Raw genomic sequence first — 19,667 nt, forward strand, 5'->3', positions numbered from 1 at the left:
TAGATCAAGAGGATAATACCGATCCAACCGTGAGTTGACAAATGAAGGGACAGCAATAATTTTTTTTTTTTTTTGTAAAAAGCAAAGAAAGGAAATTCTTAAAAAAATAAAAGAATCGGTACCCCACGGGCTAGATTAGGAAAGATAACAGGAAACAAATCAATGTCCCGGAGGCCAGTGCATTAGGACAGGTGTCAGGTATTTATTCTGTTTCCTTGTTGTGGGCTCCTTGCTGGTTGCTTTGTGGCTTCCTTAGGAGATATGAGACTGGGAATAGGCCAGTGGATAGGGGATGAGGAATGGGGGGGTGGGTCTTGTCCCCTCAATCGTATGGGAAATGCCTCTGAGACACTTGGCTTGGGGACTGGCTTCTCAAAAGAAATGGGCCTCAGGGAGCGAGGCCCTGGCATCAAGAGAGATGCCCATGAGTCAGTGTGCTCTCATCTCTGAGGCATATTATTTCTGTGGGTCTATATTTCATGGACATGATGCAGATGAAATACCTCCATTGTTGACGTGGTGGCACACACCTGCAATACCAGCCACTTAGCAGGCTGCAGCAAGAGATCACAAGTTTGAGACCAGCCTGGGCAATTTATCAAGACCCTGTCTCCAAATAAAAACTTAAAAAAAAAAAATGGGCTGGGGAAGTAGCTCAGGGGTAGAGCACTTGTTTAATGTGTGGGAGGCCCGGGGTTCAATCTCCAGTACTGTTTTCCTATAGGATCCTTTATTATTTAAGAGGCCAGCATAGTTTGAAGGTCTCAGAATTTCAAATGAGGGCTAGGGATGAATAAACTCATCCCTGAAAAAGCTACTTTAAGTTAAATTGATGGGATGGACTTGGTGGCCTTAGAACACACCTTTGGGGATGGAAAGAGCCAGAGGAGTTTGCAAGGCTGTTGATTTTGAAAACCTGTGGGGCACATCTGGATGTGGGGAACCTACCTGGGCTTCTCAGGAGGAAGGTATGACACATGGGTGTGTCATTGGGATGGGATATACAAGAGGCAGAGAACTTCTGTGGGATGTGTGCTCTTAGCTGTTTTTTAGGAGAGTGTTTACTGGGATTCAGTATGTGAGGCCCAGGAACACTGCAGGCTGCAAAACCCACGGCCATCCCAGACTGTGAGCAACTTAAATATTAGCCCACTCAAAGCCTTTTGTACTGGCCTATTAGTTAGGAGGGATCCACCTAGATATCAGGGTTGCCTCCGTCCTCCTTATGTGTGATGAAAGGGAATTCACAGAGCCCAGCAGCAGCAGGCTGTGCTAGAGAGAAATTTCCCATTATGAGGATTCAGTCATATTGTATTAGGGGATCACCCCACTCCAGTGTGATCTGGTCTTAGCTAATGCATCTACAAGAAGCCTATTTCCAAATAAGGTGCATCGTGGGGAACTAGGGTTAGGATCTCACCATATAAAATTGGCTCTAGGGACAGGAGCTGGGTGGGGGTGGGGAGGTAGCCATGGTAATTCCACCTGTAACACCTCCCCTTTCCTTGACAATGATCTTCAGCTCCTCTCAACCCATCCTGAATGGTGTTCTTCTGATAAAGAGCGAGATGGAAAAAAACTGAAGCCCTGTTACAGAAGGCTGTGGGCTTATCTCAAATTATTCTAGATGTAGGTCAGGATGCTGACGTTTAATAATAAATTATCTGTGTAGACATCTTCCAAATCAAAGGAAGGTGCCCATTTTTCTGAAGAACCTCACAAGGCAAAGCCTGCACCCCCATTTCCTTCTCTCTGGGAGAAGAGGTGCCAGGCAGGTCGAGGGCTTTCAATTATAGAATGTCCACCAGCTGTTCCTCTTAGGACCCTGGCAGTTGGATTAGTTATTTTTCTCTAGTGTGAACCGTGGTTTTTGTAACCTGAGGATGGCTCAGGAGGGCTGCAGGGGGCAGCTCTCCGCTGAGCTCAGAGCCAATTCTTATTAAATTTAATTAATTAATTAATCAATCTTTTGTAGTGCTGATTATCAAACCCAGGGTCCCTTGCCTGGTAGGCAAGTGCTTTATCACCGACCAACATCCCCAGCCTGTTTTATTTGTTTTTAATTGTTCAGAGCCATTTCTACCTCCCCAGGCCCTGGGCTTTCACCCTGTGCTAGTTTCAAAGTGATAGGAAACAGATTTAATGCTGACAGGTTTTACAAAGGGCTCAAACCAGCAATTACTGCAAAACACAGAGACAAAACAACCCCAGGGCCAGGCAGAATGTACTGCAATAGCAAGAACTAAAGGGCAGGACAATTCCCAGTGCCCACGGTGCATTGTGGGGAGCAAGAGGAAGTAATTAGTGGGGTGAAGAGCTGGGGACTCTACCTGTGGGTCCCTGATGGGAGGCCCAGCAGAGCAGACCTGGTCACACCACTCACAAATCCTGGCTGCAATGTGGAGCTTACCCTTAGCCCTGGGTGTCCCCTGATTTCTCTACAATTCATTTGAATTTTTAAGTCCCCATGTTTCAAAAGGTGATTTGATTTTTGCTTCTCCTAAGAAAACTTTTAAAACTCTTTAATCTGAGCAATTATTTTGTCTATCCATCTGTCTTTCTCTCTCTCTCTCTCTTTTTTTTTCTTGGTGGTACTGGGCATTGAACCCAGGGTGCTCTACCTCTGAGCTATATCCCCAACCTTTTTATTCTTTGATTTTGAGACTGGGTCTCACTAAATTGTCCAGGCTGGCTTTGAACTTGTGATCCAACTGCCTCAGCCTCCCTGGTCTGTAGGATTATAGGTGTGCACCACCATGCCCAGCTCATGCTGTCTCTTTTGTCTAAAAGACTATTTGACATATTTGTTAGTTTCTGTTTTAGGCACAAAATGTACATTGGAATATATCCGTCTTCAGGCAGACAGAAGGATGCCTACATGTGGTAAAATCTCAGGGGACTTTCCTTGTATTCGGATAAATGCCAATTAATGTGGGCATTTGTATATGGAAATTTCTTTTACACTCTCAAATTCAACTACCTTTCCTCCCTATTCAGGAATTCCTGAAAGTACCACATAACACCATTGCTTCCAGATTACTGGTTCTAGCAGTGACGTAGTCACAGGTCATTGGGCATCTGCTGCCGCAGAGACTGGGATGGTGTCTGGTTTAAAAGCAAAGTTAGAACTTTATATTACAAAGAAGAAGGAAAAGATTTTGAGAGCTAGCGAGCAATCCTTACTATGCTGCTCAAAATATATTTGTTCAGTTGAATTTAATCAATTGGCCAGAACTGGTGTTGGATATTTTGTTGATTGATCTTCCTCCATGAAACTAGGTAGGAGATTTCTATACCTTGGGACTGGAGAGAAAGGATGCTGACCACAGGTATATTTTTGGACTGACCCTGAGCTACCCTTGGTTCTTTTATTTATTATTATTATCTGTACTGGGGATTAAACCACTGAACTCCATCCCCAGTTCTTTTCATTTTTTATTTTGAGACAGGGTCTTGCTAAGTTGCTGAGGGTCTCTCAAGTTTCTGAGGCTGGCCTCGAACATGACATTCTCTTACCTCAGCCTCACAAGTTGCTGGGATTATAGGCATACACACCTACACCTGGTGAAGTTTATAAATTTTTTTAATTTTTAATTTTTAGTTATACAGGAAAGTAGAATGTATTTTGGCATATCATGCACACATGGAGTATGACTTCCCATTTATGTGGTTGTACGTTATGTGTAGTTATACTGGTTGTGTATTCATATAAGAACATAGGAAAGTTATGTCCAATTCATTCTAGTATCGTTCCCATTCCCATCCTTCTCCCTTCCCTTCATTCCCCTTTGTCTAATCTAGTGAACTGCTATTCTCCCCACTCATCCCCCCAGCCTATTGTGAGTCAGCTTCCCCATATCAGAGAGAACATTTGGCCTTTGGGTTTTTGGGATTGACTTAGTTCACTTAGCACGATAGTCTCTAGTTTCATCTATTTTGTGGTAAATGCCATAATTTCATTCTCTTTTGTGGCTGATTAATATTCCATTGTGCATATATACAACATTTTCTTTATCCATTCATCTGTCGAAGGACACCTAGGTTGGTTCCATAGCTTAGCTATTGTGAATTGAGCTGCTACAAACGTTGATGCGGTAGCAGCACTATAGTATGCTGATTTTGGGGTCTATATATGTTGAGGAGTGGGATAGATGGGTCAAATGGTGGTTCCATTCCAAGTTTTCTGAGGAATCTCCATACTGCTTTCCAGAGTGGTTGCTTGCACCAATTTGAAGTCCCACCAGCAATGTGCCGTTTCCCTCACATCCTTGCCAACATTTATTGTTATTTGTATTCTTGATAATTGCCACCTGGTGAGTTCTTTTATCCTTAAGGAAGTCGGATGTGAATGTGAGTGGTGTGAGACCAGTGCCTCCAAGTTCCATGAGATAAAAATCTAGTGCTCTCATGATGAGTGAGAAACATCTGAGGATCTCTTCAGTTTCCTTCTTATCATCTGTCTGTGTGATGGTTTCTGGGAAAGTCTCTGGTTTCCCTGTGAATTTTGAAATTGTTGACATTATAATTGGTTCTACCATTTAGTTTCCATATGACCATGTAAGTCATTTAACCATGTTAAACTTCATTTTACTCATTTAAAAAATGGAATAATAAAGGTCTCTACTTTCCTGGGTTGTTGTAAGGATTAAAAAAAAAATTGCTCAGTGCCTGGCACATACTAAATACTCAATAAATGTTAATAACGCAAAACAGAAGAGAATAAGAACACTAAAGTCATATTCCCAGATAAGAACAAGTAGTCCTGATTGGATGATTAAGTATTGGAAAAATGTTACTAATCAGAAGTTGGGAGGTGGGAGGGCTGATCAGGATAGGGGCTGGGAAAGGAGATAGCATGAAGACCAAGCTGTCTGTCTCCTTTCCCTCAAGCCCAAGAGGCCTGCTGAATGAACCGGTTTGGATTGTTGGGGTCCCATTGGCCACACTCTCTCAGGAATGTCCTTTGTATTTGATTTTGATTTTTTTGTTCACTACATAAATTTTGATTATAATTTGGCTTGCCTTATGGGTCTGCAGGCAGGACAGCATGCATGTGCCACATTGGTTTGTGAACTCTTCTGCAATCCCTTTGTAAGATGAATGAGTTGGCATTCTGATGTTATACATCATTCCCTGGGAGGTTGGTCAAGGTGATTCTGGCAGCAAAGTAAGAGAACATTTGTTGCCTTGCTGACCATGTGCTTTATGGGAAACTTCTTCTGGAACTTTTTCACAAAAGCTTTTGCACCAAGGAATTATTGCAGAAAGCTGATTGCCAGATTTACTGAGAGCTTTCTGGTTGTCAGATACTGTGCTAAGTATTGGGGATACAGCCATGAATAAGTGGGACACTGTCCCCATCTTGTGGAGATTACAATCCAGCAGGTCAGAGAGCTGGTAGGCAAAATCATCACAAACAGTGAATTGCATCATGTCAAGGTAGAGTAGGAAGGTTGAATTGAGTAGAAAGACAGGGGGTTGGGTGTCATGTGGCAGGTAGGGGTTGGCATAAGAAAGTTCCCTTCTCAGTCTTCTTCTGAGATCCTTGGTACAAGTGAGAGTGGGAACCTCACATTGGACTGTGGGTGCTTCTCTCTGCTCTTTCTTGTTGCGAGTAGTGGGCGAGGTGAGGGGAAGGTACATCTTGAATCTCCTCTTGTCCACTCTACATGTTCTATAGAACTTCCTGAGACTTGTGTCCTGCATGGCACCCAAGCTTGGTTCAAGCTCATGGGGACACTAATGGCTTTATTCCAGGATTGCCATGAGGGAGGGGGAGAAAAGAGCATAGTGACACAAAATCCTGCAGGATGTTTTCATTTTTCAAATTTGAGCATTTAGTGTTCAGTGTGTCTTTCATTTGTGTAGTTGGGAGTATGTAGTTTGGAGCAATTATCCAACTCTTCTTTGCCTTTTTTCAAACAAAGAAGCAAACACCTGGAACACACTCTCTCACAGGAGCCTAACAACCCAAAGGGGTTGGAAAGAAAAACTGGCTGTGTGGTCTAGATTAAATGATGTGTGTTTATTCATAATTTGCGTTTCCAGTCTGCTAGACTCCTCGCTTACGTAGAGCACGGAAAGAATGCCATCGGGTCCAACCGAAGTGTAAACATGCCTTTGAAGTTTGGAAGTGAGTCATGATGGGAGCCTGGAAGTGTGGGATTCCTTTGAAATAGTGTGTAACTGCTGCTGTTATAAACAGGGCCCGCTCAGCACGCACTGACCGGCACAGGGCCCATTTCTGTCGTAACTGGTGGCTGTCACCACATGCTGAACAATACACTTGCTCCTTCTGTCACCAGCCTTACTTTCTCTCTTTTTTTCTGCCCATCAAGACTGTCCCTTCCCTTAGAGAGGGACAGACAGTGAGAGCTCCGTGCTGGTCCTGCCTGGAGCATGCACGCCATGCATGCCCTTCCCTCCTTACTGTTGGGGTGCTAATTCTTCCCCTCCACTCCTGGTTTTCTCTTACCTTCACTCCGTAAGCCTCAGGTGTTAGTCAGCTTTTTGTCACTGTGACCAAGATACCTGATAAGAACAACTCAAGGAGGAAAGGGTTATTTTGGTTCATGGGTTTGGAGTTTTAGCCCATGGTTGGCGGACTCCCCTGACCACACTGTTCTGTTGTGTATACACAGGGGGCAGAACATCATGGTGGAAGGGTGTGGCAGGGGAAAGCCGTTCTGCTCATGGCAGCAGGAAAGCAGGGAGAGAATGAGAAAGAGAAGATCCAGGCACAGAAACAGATCCAGGCATGCCCTCAGGGACTCACCTGCCTATAGTCCTACACTACCTGCTGACAGTTACCACCCAGTAGTCCAACCAGCTATCAACGAATAATTCCAGAAAATGGATTAAACCACTGATGAGGTCAGAGCCTCTATCAGTGCCTAAAAGTCCAACCTCTGAACCTTGCTGCTTTGGGGATCATGCTTCTAACACATGAGATTTTTCTGGGGACATATGAGGATCAAACCATAACGCCTTGTTTGCTTAGGGAAGCCTGTCTGGCACACCCACAGTCTGATGCTCCCAGGGCCACCTGTGTTTCCTTAGCATGTGTCTCACTTACAGCTCCTTGATAGAAACTGATCTTCCCTGGGAAACCGGATTTCCTTCTCAGCGGGGATTGGGTCTTCCTGCTTATGGCTGCCCAGTGTCTGACACTAATAGGGGCTTGGTAAATATTTGTTCCTTGTCTGAGAGGCGTGGCCTCTCCCCTCCCATGGCCAGAGTTACGTTTCCCAGCGCCAGGTGTGGACTCGGAGCCCCTGTGTTAGTCTACCTTTACCTGGAACCACAGTCATTGAGCTGGAAGGCTCACTCTAATTCCGACTCCTCTTTTTCACATGGGGCAATGGTATTAGTTTGCAAGGATTGCTGAACAAATACAGACTATGCATCCTCAATCTGAAAATCCCCAATCCAAAATGCTCCAAAAAATATAAAACTTTTGAGCATCACCATGATCCACAAAGAAAAAATTCTTCATCATGAAACATCTGTTTCATGCACAAAATAATTAGTAACATTGTATTAAATTATCTTCAGTCTATGTGTGTAAGGTGAATATGAAATAGAAATGGATTTTATGTTTAGATTTGGGTCCTATCCATAAGATATCTCACTGAGTATATGAAAATATTCCCAAATAAAAAAAATCAAAATTGGAAATATTTATAGTTTCAAGCACTTCAGACAAGGAACCCTAAGTCTGTATCACAAAGTGAACTGGGTGATTTAGATAATGAAAATTGTCTAAATATTCTAGAGGCTAGAAGTCAACATCAAGATGAGTTCCTTCTGACAGCTGTCCAGGAGAATATGCACCATGCCTCTCCCTTAGCCTCTAGTGATTTGATGGCAATCTTTAGAGTTTGTTGGCTTGTGACAGCAAAACTTTAATCTTTATATGGTACTTGCCCTGTGTGTGTGCCTGTGTACAATTTTTCCCATTTTTTTTTATGTACTGGGGATTGAATTCAGGGGTGCTTAACCACTGAGCCACACCCCAGCCCTTTTAATTTTTTTTATCTAGAGACACTTCTTGCTAAATTGCTTAGGGTGTTACTAAGTTGCTGAGGCTGGCTTAGAACTTGAGATCCTCCTGCCTCAGCTTCCCAAACTGCTGGGATTATAGGCATGCGCCAACACACCTGGCCAATTTTTTCTGTTCTTGTAAGGACTCTAGTCATTGGATTAGGGTATTAATGATCCTAATGACCTCATCTTCAAAGACTCTTTTCCTTAAAAATTTCACATTCACAGGTATTGAGGGTTAGGACTTCAACATATTTTGGAGGACCCAGTTCAGCCCATAATAGCAGCTAAATTTATAATATTTAATTCATCCTCCTTGTTGAAAGATGGTCTTACATAGTCACCATTTACAGAACTTGGAGATGGTGTTATTTTCCCAGGGATAGTTTTTATTTGTTGTCCTCCGTGAGTAAGATAAGAACTGGAAGACAGAGAATGCCTGGTTATAAATTAACAGCTGGTCAACAAGCTCAGAGTTGGAGCTTGTTGGCTAAGTTTGGAAAATTGTCCTTACCTGATGCTTTTGACTGACATTAGGCCCACTTGGCTGCATAGCCACGAAGAAACCCAGTCCCATGGGTCCATTTATTCTTATGGATCAATAAACATTTAGAAAGTGACCTTGTCAACAATTTAATTAAAATTACCCAACCTTTGAAATTAGAAATAATTCAGGTTTTGCCAAGTATTCTCTGCGTGGCTGTAGGCAAGTCACTGAACTGTGTGGATCTCAATGTGCCATCTGTAAAGTTCCAGCGCTGGGTCAGGTAACCATTGGCTAGAAGGTGGGAGAAACCTTCTTTGGATTATGTGGTTCTTTTAGTGTTGAAGGCATAAAAGTCCTCTATGGAATTGGGCTCTGCAAGTATAAAAAGAAGTTAATTATTGAAGAGCTTTTCTTCTTTATTATCCCCAGTAGATATGAGCTGGATCTAGCCTTGGCACAGAAGAAAGAGATGATTCTTGCTTTAGTCTACTTCTGTGTACTGAACATCTACCCTTTGCAAGAGATGGATCATCACACAGTAGGTCAGCTACTGCTGACAGGGCCTTGTTCCCAGCCCACCCCAGTGTCATTCCTATGCAGTGACAATTTGCATGGGTCAAATGTGTTGTCTTCATTTTCAGAATAACTGATTTTTTCAAAGAGTTTTTTTTTTTTTTTTTTTTTTTTTGGTGGATCTGAGAATTGAACTCAGGGCCTTGTGCTTGCTAAACAAATGCTCTACCACTAAGCTAACCCCCTAGGCCTGAAGAGTTATTTCTGTAAGTATCTGATAAGATGTTTAAGCACCAGAGTGTTGGTTACTTGTGTCTTGTACAATGTAGCCCTCAGGGTGTAATGCTCGCCCTTTATAATCTTGGCATTAAAGATGCCTGCTATTAACAGAATCTTGAGTATAAATAGAGATTTTTAGGTGTCCTCATCTACTATTGTATCGTCTATTACAATGCTCATTGTATCATAATGCTTTCTGTTTTTTTTTTTTTTTTTTTTTTTGCCACCAAATTGTGACTCTCGATTGTGGAGAGAACATAAAATAGACCAGATGTCTTAACTGAGTTTGGATAAATCAGTCATCACCTTCTATTTTCCACGAAGAAGGAGGCCTAGCAGCCTCCTTCACTTTCCATTCCATCTTTCCAAAGCAAACAGAACAGAGATGTCCAAGTCTGCGAACCATCCTGGGCCGGCCCTGGGGGTATTCGGTTTTAAGGATGTGATTACTGTTGCTGTGAACAGAAGGGGAAGTCAGACTGTCAGCACTTTGTCTCAAATACTCAAAACAAAACAAAACAAAACAAAAACCCTGAAACCAAAAACAAAACAACCTCAGTAGAAAGAGAACTGAGGAGCCCACTCATTCCTAGTGTGACGTTCTAGAGGAACACAGACCCACATAGGAAGCTGGAGAAACAAGCTCTTGATACTGTAGCCTGGCCTTCAGATTCAAGAATTCTTAAGTTCACATTTAAATAGGAAGTGACTTTAGAGTCTTTTTTTTCTTAAAAGAAGAAGAAGGAGGAGGAGGAAGAGGAGGAGGAGGAGGAGGAGAGAAAAAAAGAAAAGAAAAAAAATTGCCTCCTCACCAAGGTCATTATGAGGCAGAGTGGATTTTATAGTCATGTATTAACAGTCAAACATCTAAGTATTTTACCCAGATATGAGAACCAGATGAATAAAAGGCCCTGTTGTGACACTGATTCCAAGGTGTCATTAATGCAAGCCAGGCCAGTACTGGTGGAGTTAGGAGGAGAACTGGAATCAGGCCCTATGGGACTCCCAGAAATGAGAGAAACAGTTCTCCAAACCACTTGTAGGAAGAACGTGAATAATAAAAGGGAAAGTGTAAGTGCCACCATGCAATTGTTAAATAATGCTATGGGGAGCCTAAGTGTGTGTGCATGTGTGTGTGTGTGTGTGGGGGGGGGTGCCGAGAGCCTGGTCTTCACAGGCCTTTCTGAATCTGGTTCCTTACATGGTTCCGCCTGGTGGTGGCCACGCTGGGTGAGAAGAAAGAAAAGCCCTATTAGGAGAAAGGGCGTGAGAGATGGGCCTGAAGAATGGTTAGGATTTTCAGAAGATGGTACTCCAAATAGAGGGAATGAATATTAAGAGGGAGCCGCATAATGACAGGAATGCTTTCTATGGAGGTGCATCACTTGGGACGAGGCTGGGACCTGGGAGCATGTCATTCTGGGAACTTCAAACTTGGTCTCATGGCACACTCCCTCAAGAATTTAGGAATAGGCTTCAGTGAGTCTCAGAGGTTTTATGTGAAACTCTGAGTATATGTGCACATTTCAGTTACCTGTTGTTGCATTAAAAACCACTCTAGAGATAACTTAAAAGTTAATAGGCTTAAGACAGCAGCTTCCCATTTCTTATGATTCTGCAATCTGGTCTGGTTTAGGAAATAGAAACTTGCCCCAGTACCCCAGCCTTTCATTGGGGTCCTTCCATCTAATGTCAGGGGCCCTTCATGATTAGTGCCTGCAGTCTTGCTGAGAGTTTAAAGTGACAGCTAAGCCCATCAAGGGGTTCCCTACTAAAGACCATCTTTGGGGACATTTTCACAATTCCCGTTGAGACCACCACTGCAGTCAAGTACAGGACTTGTACAAAAGAGTAGACATCTCAGAGGCCAGTTTTGACTCAACATGACTAATGACTTTCTTTTTTTAAATTAACTTTTTAAAATAAATGATAGCAGAATGCATTATAATTCATATTACACATATAGAGCACAATTTTTCATATCTCTGGCTGTATATACAGTATGTTCAAACCAACTTGTGTCTTCATACCTGTACTTTGGATAAAGATGTCCATCACATTCCACCATCCTTGCTAATCCCCTGCCCTCTCCCTTTCCCTCCCACCCCTCTTCCCTATCTAGAATTCATCTATTCCTCCCATGCGCCCCCTCCCTGCCCCACTATGAATCAGCCTCCTTATATCAGAGAAAACATGCAGCATTTGTTTTTTTGGAGATTGACTAACTTCACTTAGCATTATCTTTTCCAATTCCTTTCTTATAGCTATAGCTTTCCAACTATGAACTTGGCCGTAAGCCAGGGAATCCTCTACTATTAGTATTAGATGAATAATGGTGACTCAGGAATTCTTCAAAAGTAAATATTTCACTCCAAGACTCTGCTGCACTGGAGGGTGGTCTTGTGATGGCTGGTAAGCAAAGGGTCCTGATCTACTTGTGCTTTAATATACAGAGCTATCGAGATGGAAAAAAGCCGGGGAGGTGAGGCAAGAACAGTGCACTTGGTAACTGGAAGTGTGGAAAATATCCATTTCCCGCTGGTGAAAGAGGAGTCCTTTCTCACCAAGAGTGCAAGCAGAGAGAAGGAAAGTACCGTTTTCTCAATCGCTCTTTAGTTTCTGCTTTCCCAGTCTGTGTGCTGTTTACATGTCCTAGGGAGAGAAAGGAAGAATGAATATGTCAGACTTAATGCTGATTAATGCTGGTAATCAGCCTGGCAACAGCTGCTGGCTTAACAACTTCATTAGCAGCCTTGGAAGTGTGTTTCCACTTCTTCTGCCTTACTTAACGGCAACCTAATTTACATTCGACCTCTTCTCCTGTGTTAAGACAGTCATCAAGGATACATTAGATGCCAGAGGAGTCATTGACATCCATGTTAAAGAAAAAAGATGCCCTGTGGGTCACCATGAAGAGATTCTAACCTACAATTTCCCATTTTAGCTTGCGATGGTAGTGTAGTGGATAATCCTTGTTGCATACATGGAACAGATTACACTGCAGTCAAAACGACAGGAAAGGTGTTAAAAGACTGGAAGTGAAAATTCTGGGAAGTGATTTATCTTTAGGGCCGGAGTTAATCTCTTTCAACTTTGGGTCTGGAAAATCATGGGTTTTGTTTTCTATATAAGACTCTCTACAGCACCAGCCAAAGGGAATGTGGTGGTCAGGTAATTCTAGTGTGGAAAGAGTTATCCATAGCACAAGTTAAATTTAGAGACATTTCTGAAAACTTGACTTGATTAAATTGATTGATCAGAGTTCAGAGTATATTTTAGGTTTCTTTCTAATGCTGCTATTTATAGTTGCTCTATGGACTATGCTAAAAATAAAAATATGAAATAAAAACTTCTTTGCCAGAAGTAAAATCAAGAATCTATAAATGGGATGGAATCAAACTAAAAAGCTTTTTCACAGCAAAGGAGACAAGCAAGAAAGTGAACAGAGAGTCTACAGAGTATGAGAAAATCTTTACCACCTGCACCTGAGATAGAGCTTTAATCTCCAGGATATATAAAGAACTCAAAAAACTTAACACTAAAGCAAAATGAAACAAAACAAATAACCCAATAAATAAATGGGCAGAGGAACTGAACAGGCATTTCACAGAAGAAGAAATACAATCAATCAACAAATAAATGAAAAAATGTTCAACATCTCTAGCAATTAGAGAAATGCAAATTAAAACTACACTGAGGTTTCATCTCACACAAGTCAGAATGGCAATCATCAAGAATACAAGTAACAATAAATATTGGCAAGGATGTGGGGAAAAAGGTACACTCATACATTACTGGTGGAACTGCAAATTGGTGCAACCACTCTGGAAAGCAGTATGGAGATTCCTCAGAAAACTTGGAGTGGAACCACCATTTGACCCAGTTATTCCACTCTTTGGCATATACCCAAAGAACTTAAAATGAGCATAAGATAGTGACGTAGCCACGTTAGTGTTCATAGCAGCACAATTAACAATAGCTAAACTATGGAACCAAACTAGGTGCCCTTTAATGGATGAATGGATAAAGAAAATGTGGTATATATACACAATGGAATATTACTTAGCCATAAAGAAGACTGAAATTATGGCATTTTCTGGTAAATAGATGGAACTGGAGATTATCATGTTAAGCAACATAAGCCAATCCCAAAAACAACCAACCAACCAACCAACCAACCAAAGTCCAAATGTTCTCTCTGCTATGTGGATGCTGAGTCACACTCACAATAGGAGGGGTAGAGGGAGGAGTAGAAGTTTACCAGATTGGACAGGGGGAATAGGGGGAAGGTATGGGGGATGGAAATGGGAAAGACAGTGGAATGATTTGGACAGAACTTTCCTATGTTCATATATTAATACACAACCAGTGTAACTCCATATCATGTACAGTCACAAAAATGGGAAGTTATACTCCATTCATGTATGTCATGATATGTCAAAATACATTCTATTATCATGTATAACTAAAAAGAACAAATAAAAATTTAAAAAGAAAAAACTTCTTTATATAAAAGGAAGCTATCTAAATAAGGGAAACCATAATTGCCTACTTTGGGGGTAAAAATGTCAATAATTTATGTGTGATTTATTTGTAAAGGGGAATATGTCACTGTCATTGTAAAAACTAAGAGACAAATGCAAAAAAAAATGAGTCTGAATTCAAAGTTAATAGTGTATGTGTTTTTTAATATGAATTTGTACATTATTGCCCATGTAAATTTGAGAATAGTAAATGATCAAATTCATATTATTAATAATGATGATGGTGAAAATGATTTGTTTAGTTATTATGCTACTTTACCTCATTTAACCCTCAAAATAATAGTATAAGATACATACTATAACTTCCCCATTTGTAGATAATGAAATGGATATTCTGAGGTGAGTTAAATTTGCAGATTATTTGAGCAAGAAAAATGTAGTGGAACTAGGCAGTATTCCAGATGAAGTTAAGTTAGAATGCTCTGACCTGCCACATGTACAGGTTGTATTTATGGCCAGAGAAAAGGAAATAATATATGAAGCAACCCATTTGGCTGCAGTCACAACATTCAACCTTTTGGGCATTACATGATAAGGCATTTGCCTTTTATAGACATGATCAGACAATTGGCAGCCTGTGATTGACTGAAGCTCTATGGCTGTGACTGGCTGAGACTCAGTTATCTGTTGCAGAAATATATTCTTAGGTTAGTCTGCAGTTTACTTTCACACACTAAGTTAGATTGCAGTTTCCTACCTACGGGGACAGCATTGGGCCAAATTTTATCATGCAAGTACAGAAACAGACTTCAGCCAAATTTATCAATTTAATTGGCTCAAATTGAGGAATGCCCATTGTCAAAACTACATTTTTAATGAGTCCACTTCACTTACTTTTCACAGTGTGCCAGGTCACCTCAGACTTGGATAAATTCCAATGAGGAGCACCTTGGTAGACATTTTCAGAAAGGAGGAAATAGAAGCACTATAAATATTTTGTGTTTTTTTTTCTAGAGAAAGAAATGAGGGCTCAGAGGAATCAACTAATTTTTTAAAAATAATATTAGTTGACAAAAATTAGTTAAAACTTCACAAAAGCAGCTGTCTATATTATGCTATGTTTTATTTCTTTTGCCTCTGAATTTTACTCTGGAGGTAAAAATTTTTAAACTTTCTAATGAGATTCCCAAGATCATATGGTCCCTTTCAAATAAAAATGTCTTATGTCATGATTTCACAAATTGAGTGACTGTGATCTATTGTGCAGGAAGGCTGTCAGTGTTTGTTAAACACAAGACATTGAGCTGAGGAAGTTACTTCATGTAAACCTCATCAACTCTGTGAGCTAGGTGTTAGTGTAGCAGTTTTTTTTTCCAAGCTAAGGAAGGAATTCAGGAACATTAAGTGCCTTAACAAAAGTCCTGTGTGTTGTAAAGTGAACCCAAATCTGTCACCTTCTCTTCTTAGAGATAGATTGATGATTCCCTGAAAAATGATGGAAATCAAACCACTTTCCAAAATAAGCAGATTCTTTTTAGTTGATTTTCCAATTTTCTTTGTTCTGATGCCTCACTCCTAAGATTAGTTTTTGACATAATCAATATACATTCCAATTCAAAGTCTGCTGCTGCAAAGTTTGCAAAACTGCGTTGGTGTGTCATTACATGAACTGCCAGGCTAATCACCGTAGCCTCTGAAGTGTCCAGATTTTGACTTTGTGTTATGGCAGTAGACACACAGCTGCAAATCAGTAGCTACAGACAGCTTCACAGGATGATTCTTAACATTTCTTCCAAACAAGAGAGAAAAAATCAGCAAACTGATGAGGAGTCGAGTCAGCACATTTTGCCTATTCAGATTCAGGAAGTTGGAGTGCAGGATCAATTCTGAAAGCTAAATAGCTGGAAAGTGCTAGTGACTCATATTCCTGTGCAGATCTGCTCCTCTGTTGTCACGTAAGTAAAGCTTTGGTGTCTTGTAGCATTTTTACACTGTGTGACTAGTCTGGGGTGTTTGGGATTGGCTGTAGGAATGAGTCCTCATGTCCTCTTAGGGCCTGGTGCCAGTTACCTTACAACACCTGGTCTCCAAATCTGTTCTGATTTTGATTCTAAGCTTTGGATAGGTCCTGAGACCTTTAGACCACTGTGAAGTGGTCTGCAGTCTGGATGTGCATTGGGAACTATAGTCCTTTGTCCTGCTCACAGTTAGGGAAGCAGGGAGCTTTTTACTCTACTCCATACCTTGGTATTTCCATGGTTTCTGAGCTGGTTTCTCTATGCATCAGTCTCTTCCTCAGACTCAACCTGCATACAGAGCTGTGATACTCCCTTCTTTCCGAGCTTGTTTCAGAGACTCTTGGAGGCAACTTGTCTCCTGGGATGTATAGTGCTCTGCTCTGTCCTCATCTTCATGTTGCTCCCAGATCAGGAGAGAGTCTTCTGCTTGGACTTGGAGTCCTCAACCAGGTACCAACATCACCTGACAGATGCCATAGTAATGGCACACGGTAGTGGGACACTTGGGGACCACCAGAAGGTCAAAAGGGCAGATAAGGGGCTGGGATTGTGGCTCAGAGGTAGATCGCTTGCCTAGCACATGTGCAGCTCTGGGTTCGATCCACAGCACACATAAAATAAATAATTTTTTTTTTAAAAAGGTATTGTGTCCAATACTAAAAAAAAAAGGCAGATAAGTTCCAAGGTCTTAATCCATAATCTGTTACCTATTAAATTTTTCCTTACCCTTCCATTCTTTTAATACTATCTATAGTATGTGTCTTTCCCTACCTTCCTATTCTTATCAGATTGACCATGAAGAACAGGTGCATAATGGTACCATGATGTTTTCATCATGCTATCATTGCTGACTGCTGATCTGTATCTTCTGCAAGGAAGAAGCACTTAAAAAAATAAAACATACTCATGGCCAGTGTAAAAAAGCAGACCCTTGCCTATCTCAGCAACTTTATAAAAGGCTGGCTACTTGCTTCGTTTGGGGGCTGATCTGATTTCTCTCTCAATCAGTGGTGGTCCCCCCTCTCCTTGAGGTGAAACCTCTTTTCCCAATTAAAGACTTTCCTTAATATTTGTGCTCCCTTGACTCAATATCTTTTTATTTATTTATTTTTTAAAACATCACTGAGTCGGAAGTAGTGGCATCAATAGCAGAAAAAAAGGTTTTTTTTTTTTTTTTTTAGATGGGTTTGATTGAAATATTGACTCCAACATATTCACCTGACTTTGAGACTCTTGACAAGTCTCAGTTTCTTCATGAGGTGAATAATAGGGGGTAAAGAACTGTTGTAAGGTCAGAGCCAATGTATAGAAAGCATTTGGTATAATACCTGGCATGAAATAGCCCTTTAATAATTCAGAACATTTATTAAATCTTTCCATGAACCATCTGAACAGTGGAAAGCAAAATGTAGTTTAGACATTTTTTTTTTTTTAGCCTTTGAGATAGTTGGTAATAATGGCAAAGCAATGAAATCAGCACTAGAGTTCTTGTATCTCAGCCCCAGCGACTTTAGAGAATGCCTATCTGGCTTTGATGAGGTCCCACCCTTCCTAGGTATTTTAAAGGCAGGTTCCTCAAGGTAGTGAAAATCCTCCCTTTAGTCCTGTAGATTGAGCTGTAGCCAGGAAAATCCATGGAAACCTTTGGAACTTATTGGGAAGTTGAAAATTTAGACTGAAGAGCTGGAAGGGTTGTCAATTTCTCTGAAGGCTCATTAGACAGCAGAAGAGCTTTACAAATGAAGGGCCTGAAGCCCAGAGTGTCAGGTCATCTAAAATTAGACACTTGAGAATGAGCTATGCCAGCAGGAAGTGAGCAAGGTGGCCCAATGACCTTTTCCACTTCTAATTTCTGTGAGTCTATGGAAAGGTCTATTACTTCTCTGTATTTACTAATGTATTTTTTTCCTAATCCTTCTTAGCATTTTCACCCTTGGGTATATTTATAGATTCTACTGTCAAAGCTTAAAATTATAACAAAAATGCCATTTCATACCCTATGAGGTTTAGTCCATGTTCAATTCCATCTTGTACATTTCTCTTTCTAGAAAGCAAAGCTCCCCCATCCATGTTGCCTTATTTCTGTTGCTATTTTTGAGTTACATTTACGGTAGAGTTAATCCATTTTTGATAAGGAATTTAACATGCATGGCTAGGTCAACTAGTAACTTTACGGTGTGAGTACTGCTGAAAATTATGAAGAATATTTCATCTTAAGTTATTCCCTGGATACAAAAATGGTCCAGATATAGAAGGGAAACTTTGCTATAAAGTAGCAGTTTTTTTTTTTTTTTGAGAGAGAGAGAGAGAGAGAGAGAGAGAGAGAGAGATATTTTTTTTAATATTTAGTTTTTAGTTTTCGGTGGACCCAACATCTTTGTTTGTATGTGGTGCTGTGGATCGAACCCGGGCCACACTCATGCCAGGTGAGTGTGCTACCACTTGTGCCACATCTCCAGCCCCAAAGTAGCAGTTTTATATAGAAGCAGTCCTCCATGGTGGACAGTGCTTTCAGGATGGAATGTCAGGGAAGATTGCAATCGGTTGTAACCACTTGAAAGAGAATTGTGGGGCAAAAAGAAAGTGAAAACAAGATGGTGAGGGTAAGGGGATACCAGTAGGAGAGACCAGCATGAGATTAAGAGGGACCCAGAGAAGGTAAAACATAGCTTTGAGGTTCCAAGTAGGGCTCAGGGTGTGGACTGGTGCAGGGGAAGAAGCCAGGCCTGAGGAGTCAGCACATTTTTAAGATTAGAACAAGGGAAGTTTTAGGAAAGTAACTGCAGTGCTAGGGTCTCACCACAATGGGAACAAGGGCCCCAGAAGGAACCTGACTGACAGGTTAAGACTTTGGTGGTGGGAAAGGCTTTGCACATTAAATGGAGATTTCAGTGTAGCCCTGACATTCTGTAATTGTGGTGTCTGGTCAGAAGCTAGAGCTGATGTCAAAAGCCTGGAGGTGCAGGCGTAGGTCAGTGAGGATACTGGGCAGGAGTTTTCTCAAGCAAGACTTTTAGGAAGAGAGCTCGTGGCTGATTTTGCAACATCACCAGACCTGGGCTTTCCTTGATTTCCATGTACTTTGATTTTCAGCTTTTTTTTTTTTTTTTTTCAGATAATAGATGTTCTGTCTGGTAAATAAAGAGAAAAGGAATTAAATGAACATTTCTAGAATGCCTGCCATTGAAAGGTGCTTGCCTAGACATTTCACAAATGTTTCTCAATGAACTGTTACCTAGCCAAGGACATGGTTACGATTTACTCTATCTTACAGAGGATACAGGCTTTGAGGGTTAAGTCACTCATCCTGGTGCATATGGGAGACCAACCTTACACGTGACTGAGTCACACTCCCCAGCTGAGTACTGAGGCTCTCAGTCACAGAAATGTGGCAGAGATTTCCCCACCTTTCCCCACGGTTCGAGGGTCCGTGTCTTGTGCATGGGTGTGTCTTGCTACAGCCCCATGGGTGAAGCTATGCTCACCTGTTCCTTTGTAATATAACCCCTTGCCCTGTTTAGGATAGAATCTTCCATGGAAGTGCCTTGTGTGTGTCCCCTTCTCTTACTGTGCCCTTGGGTGTGGCCTACCCAGGTGTCAGTCAACCTGCTGACAGTGGACATCATGAAGATAGACTCAGCCCCCTGAAGCCTGACCCCTTGCCTCATTTGAATAGCTTCTCCTCAATAAAAGGGGTCAGCGCGTGCTCTCCCTCTCTCTCTTCCTGTGGACCCTTAAGGTCAGAGGAGCCATCACAGTGACCCCAAAGAAAAAGGTATTTGTGTCTCTTGTGTGGTTATTTTGCGCAGCCCAGTTAGCCCAGTTCAACCGGAGTGACCCCTG

General features: G+C 41.4%; 1 protein-coding gene and 1 non-coding gene across 6 annotated transcripts in view; one reads left to right on the forward strand and one right to left on the reverse strand.

The window, feature by feature from the left end:
- The window catches only part of Rp1 (RP1 axonemal microtubule associated), a 315,568-nt gene that overhangs the window by 12,040 nt on the left and 283,861 nt on the right, over positions 1 to 19,667 (forward strand). The window lies entirely within an intron of this gene.
- Positions 9,218 to 9,288, reverse strand: Trnaa-agc. The gene has a single exon. It is a non-coding gene; the product is annotated as a tRNA-Ala (tRNA).

This window comes from Marmota marmota, unplaced genomic scaffold (genome assembly GCF_001458135.2).
Source record: "Marmota marmota marmota unplaced genomic scaffold, marMar, whole genome shotgun sequence".
Lineage (NCBI taxonomy): Eukaryota > Metazoa > Chordata > Mammalia > Rodentia > Sciuridae > Marmota > Marmota marmota.